This window comes from Pezoporus occidentalis, unplaced genomic scaffold (assembly GCF_034315485.1).
Source record: "Pezoporus occidentalis ecotype Australia unplaced genomic scaffold, CSIRO_AGI_Poc_V1 ctg52, whole genome shotgun sequence".
Taxonomy (NCBI): domain Eukaryota; kingdom Metazoa; phylum Chordata; class Aves; order Psittaciformes; family Psittacidae; genus Pezoporus; species Pezoporus occidentalis.
This window is the reverse complement of record NW_026915858.1, coordinates 1244980-1260281: the sequence shown is the minus strand read 5'-3', so window position 1 is coordinate 1260281 and position 15302 is coordinate 1244980. Positions and strand designations below refer to the sequence as shown.

Below are 15302 nucleotides of genomic sequence, written 5' to 3'. Positions count from 1 at the left end.
CTATTGAAGAAAATTCCCTTTGCTTTATTGCCCACTGAAAGTCACATTCCCACTTCCCTATTTAGCTTGGGCTGGGCGAGGGGACAGTCCTATAGATATAAACCTCAGTGGATGTCTTTATTGGAGCAACAAGAATCACCTGCTGAGAAACAGATTTCTTAATGGCTCCACTGGAAATGTGACTGGCCTCTCAGCAGGAAGTCTTATTTATGCTGGTCATGTCTCCAGGATGTACAAATCAGGCCACAGACTTTTGTAAAACCAGTAAGGTTGTTTGGGATCAGATGCTTGCATTTAAAAAGAAACCTTTTGATATTATATACAGAAAACATGCATTCCACTTGAGAATGCATACAGCATTCCCAGTTGTGGCAGAGAGCAAGATTCCTGGTATTGCTTGATTTTGAAGGCTACATTTGAAGTTGCGTATTGATTTCTCTCATTTCCTGTGAATTCCACTCGGATATGCATTACTGCTGAAATTATGTCTACAGGGCAACCTCCATCAAAAATAAGCAGAACCAGCAGCTTGTGTATATGTCACTCTCTTACCTGACATTACAAGAACAAGTGTTTTTAATTTTAGTGTGGTTATTTAGCACAGCAGGGATTACAAAATGTTTTTTGAGTAGAAGTGCTGCTATAAAACAAGCTTCCTATTTCTGGAGTCCAAGTCAATTACTCTTGATGCAATTACAAAGAGAAACATGGGTCCCAGATTAAGCACACAGTGCCTAATAGATACAACATTTTAGTATAATAATGAACATTTCTTTTGGGTTGCAGGACTGTACACCAGTTTATGTTGCGATCATTGACATACACTTAGGGGTACGTTAATCTTAATTAAAAACGTTCCAAAGAATGGTTTGGCTCAATAGAAGCCAAAGGTTGCTGCCATTTCCCAGTAACCTTCCCAGTGTACCAATCAGCTATGGCCTTAGAGAGTACTTACGTTACACACAAGAAGGGATCGCTTACACTATGCGGATTGCAACCAGTTCTGCCTCATGAATAGGGGTATACTGCTTACTTTTCTGTAAAATGGAGAATGTGCACTCTGGTCCTCTTTGTTTATACACTAGTGCTCAACAAAGCCTTTGCAAACTGACTGAAGCAAGCCTGAGGAGACACACAGGAACTAAGTTTTTAATGGGTATCAGCCCTCAAACAGCTCCCACTGTGGATGCAGAGGAGAGAATGTACCTGTAGAGTAACCTGCCAGATCAGGACCCCTTAGCTCTCTCCATGGCTGGGAATCCCTCCAACCTCTCAAGAGTAGCACAACATGTTTTAGGGCAACGTGCATCAGTGATTAAAGTGGCCATGCCTGGACATCTCAGGAGGACACTCTGGGAGCTGTGGGGGCAACTGGTGCAGGATCAGGAATGCTCTGGGCAAGGGGTTGAAAACCGTGGTTTGCGGCACTAGTTTTGACATAGATTTTTCTCTCTGGCTTTAGGCAAGCAAGCCAACCTTGCTGGCTCAGTAGCTGTGCTGCCCTCTTTCCCAGGCAATAATGAGAATTAGCTCTTTGTAAAGAACTTGAGAGACTTACAGTGCCCTGTAAGTGCTATGGCCTCAATTCCTGGTTACATCCAAGCCCTTTTTCAATGCTTCAAGGTCCCTTTATGCAGTCAATGATGTAAAAGTGCATTATCTAAGTAACAGTTGGTCCATATGTATCTGGGGCACTTTTTTGTATCCCTGATACCTGTTATTGGAAACTATCATTGGGGATTCGTCTTTATCCTAATGCAAGCATCCCTCAGCTCTCTAGGCTGGTGTGGCCCAATTACCAAATGTGATCTCTTCCCACTGACATCTTTTCTGCAAGAAATACAGTAGCACAATCCATCTTCAAAGTCAAAGCCTATTAAATGAAAAAATCTCAAGCTCCCAATCATGGGCTTGAAAACATTCAGCTCAGAGTGTCCATTTCTACCTCCTACTGCAAAAGCAGCATAATTTTTTTTTTCCCAGTGACTGGATTTGCTGCCATGGTTACAGCTTCACACGGAGTAGGGTCACCTTCTCTTTCAAGCAAAATCAATGAAAGATTTCATTTTCAGTAGCTCCATTAGTCCCCATACCAGTCGCTTCTTACACCAGTTTTTCTTGCCTTAATGTTCCATTCTCAAAAAATGAAGAAATAAACATGATGTCAGCAAGCAGTGGGATGGTGACAAGGGAAGCAGCTGTCAGGTTGATAAATAGATATAAGCACTGATTTATTAAACAACTCTGTAGATTAATGAAACCTTCAAGCGACATTTCCTATTCTCTCCCTTTTCCTTGCATTTGTAAGCTTGCAGCTACCATGCAGTTTAGCATTTCTAATAGGAAGAGCTTTCTTGATAATAAACTGTATGTTAAGACTAAGACAAAGCTTTCAAAATCAGTCACTGAAATCTATCTCTCGTGTCCTTGATAGTTTTGTACCTCCCACCACACTTCGTTACAGAGGACAAATGCGCAACCCAAACACACTGTCTTTTTCTAGCTTTCTACTGAAACATACTAACACACCAAGATTGCCCACAAAAGTGATCATAAACCCAGTTTTTGTAGAACTTTCCTCTGATTCAGAGGAAAGAAAATGGTAAAGTGTGGAGGTGACTGAGAGCCACACTTTAAAGCTTTTCTGGTTTTTGCAAACACTATTAAACTGAGGATGGCATTAGGGACTTTCAATGTCCTCAACACTATACAAGCTTTCTTTCACCTAAGAATTCATTAATGAAGTGGGATCCTTTCACAAGAGGTGGGTTTATGTTACCCCAGCCACACAAAATGACAAAATGAGTTAGGACCTGACTGAAATAAACTCAGTGACTCTATTCCCAAGGTGACATTTCAGAGACTTTTGTATCATCAAGGCAGTCACCAATTGATGTACAAATGCTGCAGAGGAGGTTGCAACCCTGGGACATGCTGCAAGGTATTGGACATTCTGGAAAGGAAAACCTGTCTATTTTTAAGCATGTTTCACATGAAAGTTGCCACACAGGCACTGACAGGCTCTTTCTGCATCAAAGCCAGGCAAGTATGTCCCTCTCATAAGCAGCACCCTTTCAGGTTGAGGCAAAATAGGATATGGAGAATGGCAGAACTGCTTGCAGGCACTGAAATGCCTGTGGACCTGATGCCTACTTCGATTCACAGAAGTCCTGGGAAGCCACCAAGGGCAAGTACAACTTGCTGCCAAAGGGTAATGTAGGATGGGAGGTATTGAAGGGGACAAGGGGAGGACAGGAAAGGAGGAGGTGGAGAAGAAGAAAGACAGGGAACTCAAGACTCACCAGTTGCTGTTGATTCACTGCCAGATCACCCAGCAGCAGCAGGAGAGGCAAAATGGTCTCTCCATTCCCTTTGCCCCAGCTCTGGATCCTATCTCTTTCGCTTCTGCCTCCTTCACATCCCACAACATAAGCAATCAGGTTTCTGCTTACAATATTTCGTGCTTAGGATTTCAACATTTGTTTTTAACCATGCTGCTGAGCAGCACCAAGCTCTTTCAGTGAGTAAAATTCACTCTGTAGGCCACTTATTTAAATTCCTAACACCTCTGATGCAGCTGACAGCAAAATGCTACCTGTGAAGGCTTTATAACATCTCTCTGCTGACAGCTGCCAGCCCATTCGTAGCTACCACATCTGCTTGGCAGAAAAGGGTTGAGGAAATACAACTGAATGATGGATTTAAAACATTAATAAGTGAAAAAAACAGTTTCTTAATACTGTAATCCCAAGTCAAGCAGCACTTTCTCCCCACGGGATACTTTCACAGTTGGGAGTGAAGAAAGAGGTTAAACTTGCAGCTGTTTTTTCACTGAAAATGAAGGGTGAGTTCTCTGTTCTAAATACTGGCATCTTCAGTAGTCTTGTGTAGCTGAAGATGACCCTGTAAAGCAGAATCCAGATTGACTGTAGGTTGACATTGAGATGAAAAAAAACATATTACTGCAGACTTGAAGAATCTGATGTTTTGGTTGATCTTCCAGTAGACGTTTTTTAAACATTGTTCAGCACTGATGGGTCTTTAAGGACTAACATCAGCTATGAGCCTGCCTCATTTTTTACCTCTGCAAAATCTGTATTCCACTTGGAAGACTGTCTTCTTATGTCTAACAAGCTGAACTCCCAGCATGAGCCCAGAAGGCAAATCTGGCTTTAAAGAGAAGATGTTTCATTATAGCTTTTGCAAGTTGCTAGAGGCAATCAAGATTGCAAAAAGTTATTTGAGTCTTCTAACTGAAGACAATCCTCACTTATTATATTCCTTGTCAGCTTAAACCTTCCGTGCTTTGTCTTTGCCCAAGGTAACTAGAGTTTGAGAGTAAAATCTTTTCTGACATTTTGCAGTTTGGGATAGAAATCTAGGACAGCATACACTACTGCTAGTGCCAAAGAAAAGGTATTGACACAGATATAACCACAGACAGGAATGGAGGTACTGGAATGAGCTAGGAGAATTGCACCCAGAAGCTAAAACCCAGACATGCACCTTTCCTCATGTGTTACAAAGAGCATGTGCCAGGAAAGTATTGCCATTGCAGTCACAGGCTGCACACTGTTTGCATGGCCTCACTACATAGGATTGTCAGGCTTGCTCTGTCTGACCTAGCTTGACCTGCCTGCAGCTTTGTTTTCACTTGGTTCACTTCGATTTTTCCAACTACCAGGTCACTGTGGTTAACTTGGTTTACTTCTTTGCATGGCAAAAGCAAAGTTTCTATACTGATAATAGTTACAAGTAAAAAAAAAATCTTATCTAGAGTAAGATGTTTATGACTCTAACATAATGATGTGGCATAGAGAAATACAGGTCCAATATGACAGAAGAGGACTTAAGCAATGGTAAAACTAGATGCAGTGTAGAGGATTGCAGTCATGGGATGAGATGGGATGGGACACATCCTGGAACTGGAGACCCTGCAGCTATAAGCAACTCAACAGTAGTCACTTAAAGAAAGGCAGACCCAGAACTGGACAAAAAATTTGGTTTAGAGGTAACAAAGAACTGCAGGCTTTATCATGCAAATGTATTTCTTCATACACAGGCAACCTCACTGGCCCAAAATGCCTATATAAAAACCCACTGGTTTCTTGGTAGCAAAAGAAAAAAATGAATGAACAAAAAAACCGAACTCAAACTTTGCCAGGTTCACTACTGCTCGAGGGAAAGTAAAGGAAAAGGAAAAGTAAGAGGAAGAGGGCTCAGCCAGAAGCTAACACAGAGCACTGATAGCTTCCTTCTGGGTGAATTACACATGCACAAAGGATGCTTAGAGACACAGACAGATGGACACTTGTTGACACTCGCAGTTTTTCTTCTGTCTCCTGTGTCGTCATAGTCTGGCACCAATTTAGCATTTCAAACTGAGATCACTGCATCAGAATTAGGCCTGGGGTTGCCCTGTGTCCAGAGCTGCTCAGCGCTAGAGGGTACTTCACCTTAATGTTAATGCAAAACGATACTAGCATGGGTCTGAGCTTGCTGTTACAGATGGCTTTGAGGAGTTTAATCTTAGTTTAATTTGTTCTACTGAGAAGGTCATAGATAGTCCACAGTATTTCATATAGCTGTTTCTTACTGTGTTTCATTGTTACTGTGTTTAAAGCCTCAAAATACATGTGTTCCTTTTTTGTGCTGTAGTTTTTCTGCCCTTGAATTCCAGTGCTTCTTGTGATATCGAAGCATCCTTAAGCATTAATATGAAACTCATACTAACTGCTTCTCAGTGCTTATGCCACCAAAAGGAGAAGTGAAGCTCTGATTTAGTGACTTGATATATCATAAGGTCCTGATTTACCTCCCAATTACCACTAACAGAAAATGGCAGTTGCTGGGAATGAAAAGCCTGTGGACCTTGACAGCATATTCACAATGGTGTTTATAGGCAACAGCCACATAATAGCTGACCTTGAAGAACTCTGCCGGGTCTGTAGCTTAGCTTCTTTTCTAATGCTTCCTGTAAACAACACCAGGTGACAATACCAATGCAAAGAGAGGGAGGAAGAATGGTATAACTTCATTTAAATAAAAAATCCACAGATAGTCAAGGCAATTTAATCTGTTAAACAATTGTGTTTAACTTTAAAGGTCACTGCCTACACCAGTCTCCCACTGACTTTAACCTCTTCTGTGGTGAGTAGAAACTGCCGATATCAGCCAACTGACCTGTGACATTCTCCTCTGACTTGGCAAACTCAACAGATAACTAATTGTCATTCAGCCCATGTTAAATAGAGTTTCTTATTTATTTTGGTACAGATTTTCAGGTTTACTGAGTGACATCTCTGGCAAATTAGCAGTTAAAACATAACTTCTCTATATCATCAACAAAGGAGCTACACTATCAGCAGCTGTCCTATTTTCAGAAGGATAGCCTGAGGGAAGAGAAGACAGCTATTTCTGTGGGTATCAGACTCCTGCCAGATTCTTTAATCTTCCTCTGCTCTCACCTCCCATCCAGCTATCTGTTGTAGATCTGTCTCCCCAGTTCCTCAGTAGCACCTTTGTTGCCATGTCCTTTCTGTCCCCCTGCCTAATAGCTATGGCTCCAATACTGCTAAGCCCAGGCCGAAACCTTTTTAACAGCCACACACAGATTTTGCTCTCATCCTATTTTCTCTGAGCATTGCTTCATCCAAATGCTTGTAACACATTATTTCAAGCTACACTTTTTTATTCTCTCTACATGCTTGCTTATTTACCCTGCATGTGCTGAAGCATTGTTTCTGGTATTGCTACCAAGGCATTCCACAATGGATTCATGTCCATGAACATGAGACAGTATTTTATTACCCACAGTCAGTCTCAGGCCATCTGAACAGCCTCTATCGTGATCTGTCTTGTCAATCTGGAGCTAAGACTTGATGTGCCAAAATTTACTGCAGCTAGATGTCTTGCATAATGAGCAAGAGTGCTAATACTGTTCCTTTCCATATGAGACATCATGGTGTGTAATGTAAGTTGTCATATATTTACAGTCAGTATCAACCAGGACGGGCACAATATGCAAACAAAACAAAAAGTTCATCCCCAAAGAACTTGTTCTCTTGCTAATAATTTTCCAGATTTTACTGCAGTGTAATACTGAGAGCCAAGTGTGAGAGTGACTGTGGGGAAATCTGACAGATGAAGAAGTCTGACTAAGACAACAAGCTGGGAAGGCACTCAACCCCTGTGTTCTCTTTTCACAAAATTAAGGGAATGTCTGCCTCCAAGACAGACAAAGCTGGCTCTTATCTGTTAAGTGTTTTAAAGGTTTGAACTTCTGGTAATGACTTATTTTGTACTGCACTATGGAAAAAGATAGCCACCATGTCTACCGGTGTTCCCTGAAACTAAGTCTAGCTGATAAAAAGAAACATCTAGCATTGCTATTACTGCTAACAACTGTATTTGAAAGGGATTCTTATATCAACTCAGTGGCTGATCAAGCTGTGGAAAAATGTCTGCTAAATCATTATGCCTTGTGAGCTTCATGTTTGCTAGGATAATAGGAGTAGAAACATATTTTAGCATATTTAATAGATATTATAGTTAAAACACTGTTGCCCGTTCTCGCAACAGCCACTGAAAGGCAGTGACCTGGGCAATTTATAGTTAGCATTTTGTGACCTTTATTTCAACAGCCTTTAAAATTGAAGATTAAAAAAATAATTAGACACTGGAATTAAATATAACTTTCAAATGTTCTTGAATCCCAAAATAGCTGCTAAAGAAATAGTATTGAAGTTTGGGACTGCAAGTTATTTAATGAAAGACAATTACTTTCACACGCAGAAAAATCATCCCCCCTGTGGCTCTCTCTGCTTTCTTCACCTTCCTTGTTAGCAGCAGTAAATAGATCTTCTTGCTTGGCAAGAAAAGTGGTTCAAATCTCTGTTGGAAGAGTTGTCTTTTCAAGAGCAGGAGAGTTCACAGAGCACTTACTACAGGAAAACATTCCCTCAGCTGTCACAGACTTTCCTGTGGGGCCTGTCTTCAGCTTGATTTCTTGTATGAGATACAGTACTGTGTCACTGTAGAGAAATGTGAGGATAATTTGGGGTGATCAGGCAGTAATGGAAGAGTGATATGGAGATACCTACTGCATCAGGATGCAAAGTAGATTCTACTGGAGAAGCTTTGTATTGAGTCCCTTTCGCCTTGTATCTCATGCAGCTGATTTCCCCAGAAAGCTAAATGCATGCAAATCCCTGTAATCTTGATTTGGCAGAATTTTGCATCTCCATTTGGCATTTCCACTGGCTGTCAACAAACTGATAAAAACAAGTTGAAAATTATTTTAGATTCAGAATGCTGCCACAGGTATGAAGGAACAAAAAGCAGTGGACTTGAGAGATTCTCAGGAACAGTAAATTTGTCAATTGATGGTTCTTCACTCTCTGTGGGGAAGTCAAAATTGTCCTTTTCAGACTAATAATCTGTTCCAAGAAAAACTACTTCTGTTAGAACATGATTTTCAGGAGTAACATTCTCAACAATTTCTCTCCCTCACTTCTGCTACTTTTACAGTAGCATTAACTATCCCCAGTTGAAGCCTATAATACTTCAGCAGCTGCTCACTTTGAAATGACAAGAAGCCCTACAGACTTGCTATGGCATAAACATGTTTAAAGACTTTTTATTTATAGAAAAGACTGAAAGACCTCTTTTTGTCTCATTCTTCCCAAGTAGTGCTAGCCAAAAACATTTCAGTGCAATGTTTTTCAGTCAGAATACCCTATTCCAAGGAAATTACACCATTTAGTGGAACCATGTTCGTTAGTGTCAAACTCATGTGAGAAATCAGCAATGATCACAATACACACAGAGTATTGTCCAGACAACTGCTTGCATCAAACTGCCAGCCACCTGACATAACTGTAAAAAACTGGGCAAGACCATGCATCTAGATAAAGCACTATTACATCTGACAGCCATGGTGCTAGGTTATTGACTGCCAGCTAACTATGCTGTCTGGGTAAAGTTCATGCTAGTCTCCTCAAGACATAAAGAAAGAGATGGGAAGGAAACAGGAGCCAGCAACAGAACTCTATGAAGTGACAGTCATTGTATTAAAAGCCAAGAAGTGGACGATTCAAGCCATAATCAGCCATATTTGGATGCTTGGATATGAACTAAATGCATAGGTTTCCACTGTAGTCAGTGGAGATGTAAGTCTCCATACTTTTGCACCCATATGGGTGGCTACTGCGATCTGAGATGCTCCAGGGTATTCAAGACATCCACAGATATCTGATAAATTTGATACAGGATCAACAGGTGACCTGCACCCTTGTGGAGCAGCAACTTGAGGCCATGCAGTTGCTACAAGCAGGCATCACTGTCAATACAGTTTTCAGTTGATAAAGGGCAGTGGAGTCCACATAACTTGGCATTTAATCAAACACATGTATCTGCTTCAAGGTAAGCTGAATAACTCTACTTCTTCCAGCTGATAACTGATAATACTTACTCCAGACAGTCCATTCCAGTCAGATGCTGGTTTTTGCACTCCCTGGCCAGTGTTTCTTGACCCAGCTGCATTGAGCCCCTGTTCACTTATCACTCACGAAGAACAAGCTGTGACCGTTGGCTCCTCAGCCCCACTCAGCTTTCCAAGCCCAGGTCTTAGTGACTCTTCAGGTGGGAACTAAGTGCCACCAGGGCTTTGCAGGCTTCTGCTGCCAATCCCCTGGGCAACAGTGGATTGAGTAAAATCATTGTATGTACCACACAGGTTTGCCTGAACTACAGTGTACCACCACCTGGATCAGGAGTCCCCCAGTTTCTATCTAGTAGATCTGTTAGAAAAATGCTGCTATTGCTTTCAGGACTTCCAGACATGCAGTGGAAAAAAGCATCATTACAGACTCATGTGAAAGCCTCCAAGAAGAGACTTGCATGGCCAAATCTTTTCCAAGGTCATTTACAGTAGCAACGAGATGGCTGAGCTACAAAGACATAAGTGGACATGAGAAAATATAAAGCCAAAACCTAACTAAAGTACTAGCATAGTTTTATACGAGCGTAAAATCACTGTGAAAGATTTCCGTGTTTACATAACAGTCCAAGCAGCATGCACTGAATTGAATCCATTAGGGATGGGGAAAAAAGTTTACCCTGCCTTTATGAATTATGAATTTTGCCTGGGACAGAGGGTTACCCAGTGAAGAAAGGGAGGCAGGAGAAACATGCACTTTACTGGCTGGGAAAGGAATAGGGAGAGCTGTTTGCAGCACTGAAGCTGTTTGCTTCCTGGCCTCCCCATTCCACTGGTCTTTTCTCATCCCCCAACATAGTTTTCAGACCTTCGATGTATATTCTTCAGCTTGAGAAAATATTAAAAATTCTTGCCCTTAATTTTAAGCAAGTTAGATTTGGAGAAGTGTCACTGGGAAAGATGTTACAAGTTAGTAAGTCTCATCATGATTTGACCAAAATGTAGCCACATTTGAGACCTTTGGACTGAAAATCTACTAGGGAAAAACTAGCAGGTCTTAATATTAAAGCATGCTCCTCTCTCTTCAGAATGGAAAACTTCAGTGGGGAGAGAAGCCTCCAATATTATCTAAACCAGGGTATAGAAGAGCCAAAGGAGGACTGTTTAAGAAAGGATATAAAGACACAAGGACAAGCCAGAAAATATAGGAAAACTCTTTCCAGGCAACACAGATTTAAAGTTGACTAAACAAACTAACGTTTGGACCTGTGAAAGAACAGGAGCTCTCCTTGGTTTCACATTGACACCAAGAAAGACACTATGAGCCTGTCATAACACAGGAAAATCCTGCAGACCACTGGTACATCCCTTCTTATAGATGCTAAATGACTCCAAAATCAAGGGAAAAGTGTCACAAATAGTAGGAAATGGACTGACGGTCTGGTGAAAATTATTTGTTATGTTTTTCAGACTTTTACTGTTCTGAAGTGAGTGGAGTTCCTAATTTGGTGGCACACTTATTTATGAAGAAAGCAAAATAAATACCTTTAAGTGAAAAGAGAATTCCTGAGAGTAAGAGGTAGGAGACATTACAAGGAGTATGACACTGCACCATGAAAGATATCTTGAAGATCTTTGCAATTAAAAATCTCTTAGAATAGGTCTGTGTCTTCCAGTTGAGTCCACACAAAATGCAAATGGAACAGGTTTAGCTTTCCAAGAGGAACTCTCAGTCTGACATAATTACAATCCAGCATGTGTCTACTGCCAACATCTGAGGCAATGCCAGAGTTACCTCAGCGACAGGCAAACAAGCCTTCTGGTTTGGAAGAAGTCTAGCAATGGTGGGGTACAGTATAATTAAAACTAGAAACAACAACAAATACAATTCTGGTAAGTAAAGACCACCTCTTCTCTGTGCATGTTACATTAGACTGTCCGCGGTGGTAAGGCTTCCTTCCTATGAAAGTAACTCAGTCCTCCTTTCCTCAGTCACAGCAGAATGCTGCTCCCATCTGCACAGAGCAGTTTGTGATGCTTGGACAGTCTGTACCCTTGTGAGGTCTGCTGCATTTTATACAAATTAAGCATTGTCCTTGGTACCCTGGAACAGGATGGACCTCTTTTCCTGTCTTGTTTCATTAGTAGAGAAAGCACTAAGCATGTAATTATCACCTCTAGGAAGGACAAATCGTTTAAGAGGTGAGCTTCTGCAAAATTTAGCAAAGCCTGAAGGAAACTAAAACTGTAAACATTCTTGCAAGCTCAGTATTAAAAAACAACAAAACACAAACAAACCGCATACAAATAAAACCCTCAAACCAACCAAACCAACCAAATCAAACCCCTCAAATCAACCACACAACAAATGAAGTACACACACACAAAAAATCCAGCAACAAAAATACAGTAGTTATGGTTGGCTCGATAACCCAACGGCTCCCTCTGCAGGGTGACGCACCTTATTTGTCTCACTATGTAATTGTAGCACATGCCAAACTGTTTCAAATGGAAGTTGACATATTCTTAGGACCAACAGATCCCTTATGTTTACATATAACCGTGTAATATGTGCAAAATAAATGATTGGGTATATTAGATTTAAAGTACATGCTAATGCTGTCTCACTTCACAATTTCTGTAGATAGTAATTCAGTCCTTTTCCCCACTGCCAAGTTAATGGTAACTTCACAAACCTTGAAATAAGGTATAGATCTCAAGTATGGTGTGCTTCCCTCTTTACTCACCAAAATCCACACATCTGAGCCTTTCTCTTAGAAAGGAACACAATCTTGGTGAAAGAATGTTATAACTGGTTGAAAAACAGAAAAAAAAATGGAAGGGCCTTCACTCAGAAAAAGCAATGCTTTGTTAGACTAAAAATTCAAAGGATAATAAATGCATAGATAAAGAAAGACATGGTTAACAAATTTTCTATATTTGACCTTTTAGACATAATTTCTGTTGCTGTTCATTATCTTTCTGACAAAGATGCATTATTATGCCTCTTTGTAGTTTTTCAAGGACCAGTTATTAGGAGATGATGTTGAAAAGGTAAAAGCTTAGGAGGTACTGCTCCTGAAAACATTCTGTCCGCTTCAGGCAGCAGCACATCCATTTCTAATCACTGATGCCTTATTTCACCTTGGACATTGGCAGCATATGATCTCCCAAATTTATTTTAAAAGCTCAGTGTCTTTTACAACAATACCCTAATCTGGATGTATAAAACTTAGTTAGAGAAAACTCAAAGTAAATATGGTTATTATTCTATCACACATTATTGCATCAAGAGGTACCAACAAGCTATTTCAATACACTTATCAAAACAAATGCTCCCCTCCACTGTCAGAACATTTCATGGCAATTCTCTGGAAACCAGACATGCTATTAACTTTAATAGAAGTAGCTTCAGGGCAGGAAAGAGACAGCTACAGCTAAGCTTCCACTTAAAATTTTAAATACATCTAATATTCATGAATTGGACTATTTTGTGTAGCTGTAAGTAGCTATGTTACTTGAACTATTTATTTACTGAGCATCTCTTGACACTGTTTATACTCTTAAACATCATGTGTACTAGTCATATGTCTGCCATCATTGCCTCACACTAGAAGGCATTTTTCTAGTATTTTTGAAAAGAAAAGAATGTCTTCCTACACCTACAACTTCCCCCCCCCCCCCCCCCCCCCCCCCCAATATCCCCTCATTTGGAAGCTTTCAGGCAACTGAAAACCATGCATAGTTCTGTGATTTGTAAAATTTCATTGTTTTCTAATGGGTTCAGAGAAAACAATTATTTTGCAACTATATCTACAAAGCTATGAGTCATTATTAATAGAAGCCCTCATGTGAAATGGAAGTGTAGTCTGGTATTGTGTGATGCACATAGATGCTGTACTAATACTCTCTAACCAAAAGGTGTTTTAAGCTCAGTGATGAGAGTTCAAAACTGGACAAAAATGCTCTTCTGTATTTTACCTCTAGGAGGATAATCAGAATTCATGTTCAACAGCCCATCAAGCATGCTTTAAGCTCTCCTCAGACCCAACTGCCAAACATGTTACTGAAAGAGTGCCAAAATAAAGATGTATTTGGCATAAGGAAAGAAAATACTGCCCAGTTGTGTAAGTACCTCTTTCTGAAGGCTGCAGCATGCCTTAGAAAAGACTAATTGCAGATGGAATTTGCACAGGCACTGTTCGAGGTATCAGACATGGCCCATGCCATCTATTCAATACACACCTCACACCAGCACAGCAAATGAAAGACACAGTATATTGAGGGTGTATTGATGCAAGTCAATTCCCTAAACCATGAAGACAATTGTATCGGTGAAGATAAGAGTATTTTCCAATTGCTGCCTGAGATCCATCCATCACAGGAACAAAATCCCACTTTAGCTACACCTGGAAACTTAATATAAATAAAGAAGTGCCAGTAGGTAACCAGGAAGTTAGTATGTAAGGTTTAATAATTCTACACTGTATCCTGGCCTCAGTCTCAATCATCTATCCATAAAGATAGACTGGTTAAAACTAGCATGGCTAACCAGCACGCATACACTTTATTCTCCCTCAGAGCAGACCTCAGGCTGCCTTGACAAGTAACAGATGGAATTTTACCTTCACTTGGACAAAGTTTCAGCAAGGCAAAAAACTGATTTAGAAGCACTTTAATATGCTGCTCCAGCACCATGCCTACACAATCTATATAACCAGCCTCCTATCTGACTGCACTCTCCAGAACGAGCAAAGACATAAGCTCCTCAAATTATCACTGTGACAGGCCAGATTTCCTATTACTTACAGATATCTATTTCATGTAATTTTTCAAAGACAGAAGCATACTCAGTATAAACTAAATATAATAGACATGAAATAGTGACTCTTCCCGTATGCAGGGGAAATGTGTAATGAAAACAGGGTTTTAGGAGGCCAGGCTCGTTCTCCTGTCAACAGGCACCGGCCTGAGCAAGCCACAAGGGGGAGCGCAAACGCTGTTTGAAAATGCAGCAAAGGGGAGGCAGAAGAGCCAGCTCCAGGCTGCGTTGGATGCCAAGCCTGTTGCTAATAACCTGCATTCTAATTTGTACTGAAAATCAATTTAATTTCCTCTCCAGCTTTAATGCGTTACAAGTAATTCTTCAATACTAATCTGGTAAGGAGAGAGAGAAAAAGTCATTCATAATGTTTGGCTTGCACTGGATAAATGAGAAGCCAAGCCAGGTCAGAGCAGCAGGCAAAGCTGCCTTGGGTATCAGACAAGTGGGACAAGGCGGAACCGCTTGCCTGCAGCAAAAGAAAGGGAGATCAGCTGTGCTCTTCTCTCTCCTGCTTTTCATCCTGCTCTAGCTGCCACAGAGGGAGGGACTTGAGCATGTGCAAGTAGCAGTCCAACTCAAAAGGGGCACCTACTGCCAACCTTTAACAGCAGCAGGAGCTGGCATCCCCACCCTCTGGGACTGTTCCAGCCTCACCCCCCTCCTCCTCTTTTCCTTTGTGATAGACAAAAAAATAAGGCTCCTTAACTGCGGTGAAATAGACTGTCAAAAGAAATACCTGACAAGAGATATTTTAAACCTGGGATGTTTATATGTGGGTCAAATATGAGATTGTGAAATCTTCTACCATCATAGTCAGATTTTTCTCATCTCTTACCTCTGAATATTATTCAGTGAAATTCCATTCTGGAGCTGAAGGTTGTTTATATAAGCCAAGGATAAATGTAGTCCTAAAGGCTGTTCTTTCTGGATGGCTTAGCACAATATAGTGCTCAAATATCCATTTCACTTAGCCTTTGCAGTATTCTAGCACGAAATAGCAGCAGGATACCACTATTACGTAAAGGACAGGAGCACAAA

General features: G+C 40.7%; 1 long non-coding RNA gene across 2 annotated transcripts in view; it reads left to right on the top strand.

The window, feature by feature from the left end:
* Nucleotides 1-15056, top strand: part of LOC134173406 (uncharacterized) — a 28055-nt gene extending 12999 nt beyond the window's left edge. For both annotated transcript variants that reach the window (XR_009968234.1, XR_009968235.1), the window contains exon 3: nt 13427-15056. This is a non-coding gene — a long non-coding RNA (uncharacterized LOC134173406). The remainder of the gene's footprint in view (nt 1-13426) is intronic.
* The last annotated feature ends 246 nt before the right edge of the window (nt 15057-15302 follow it).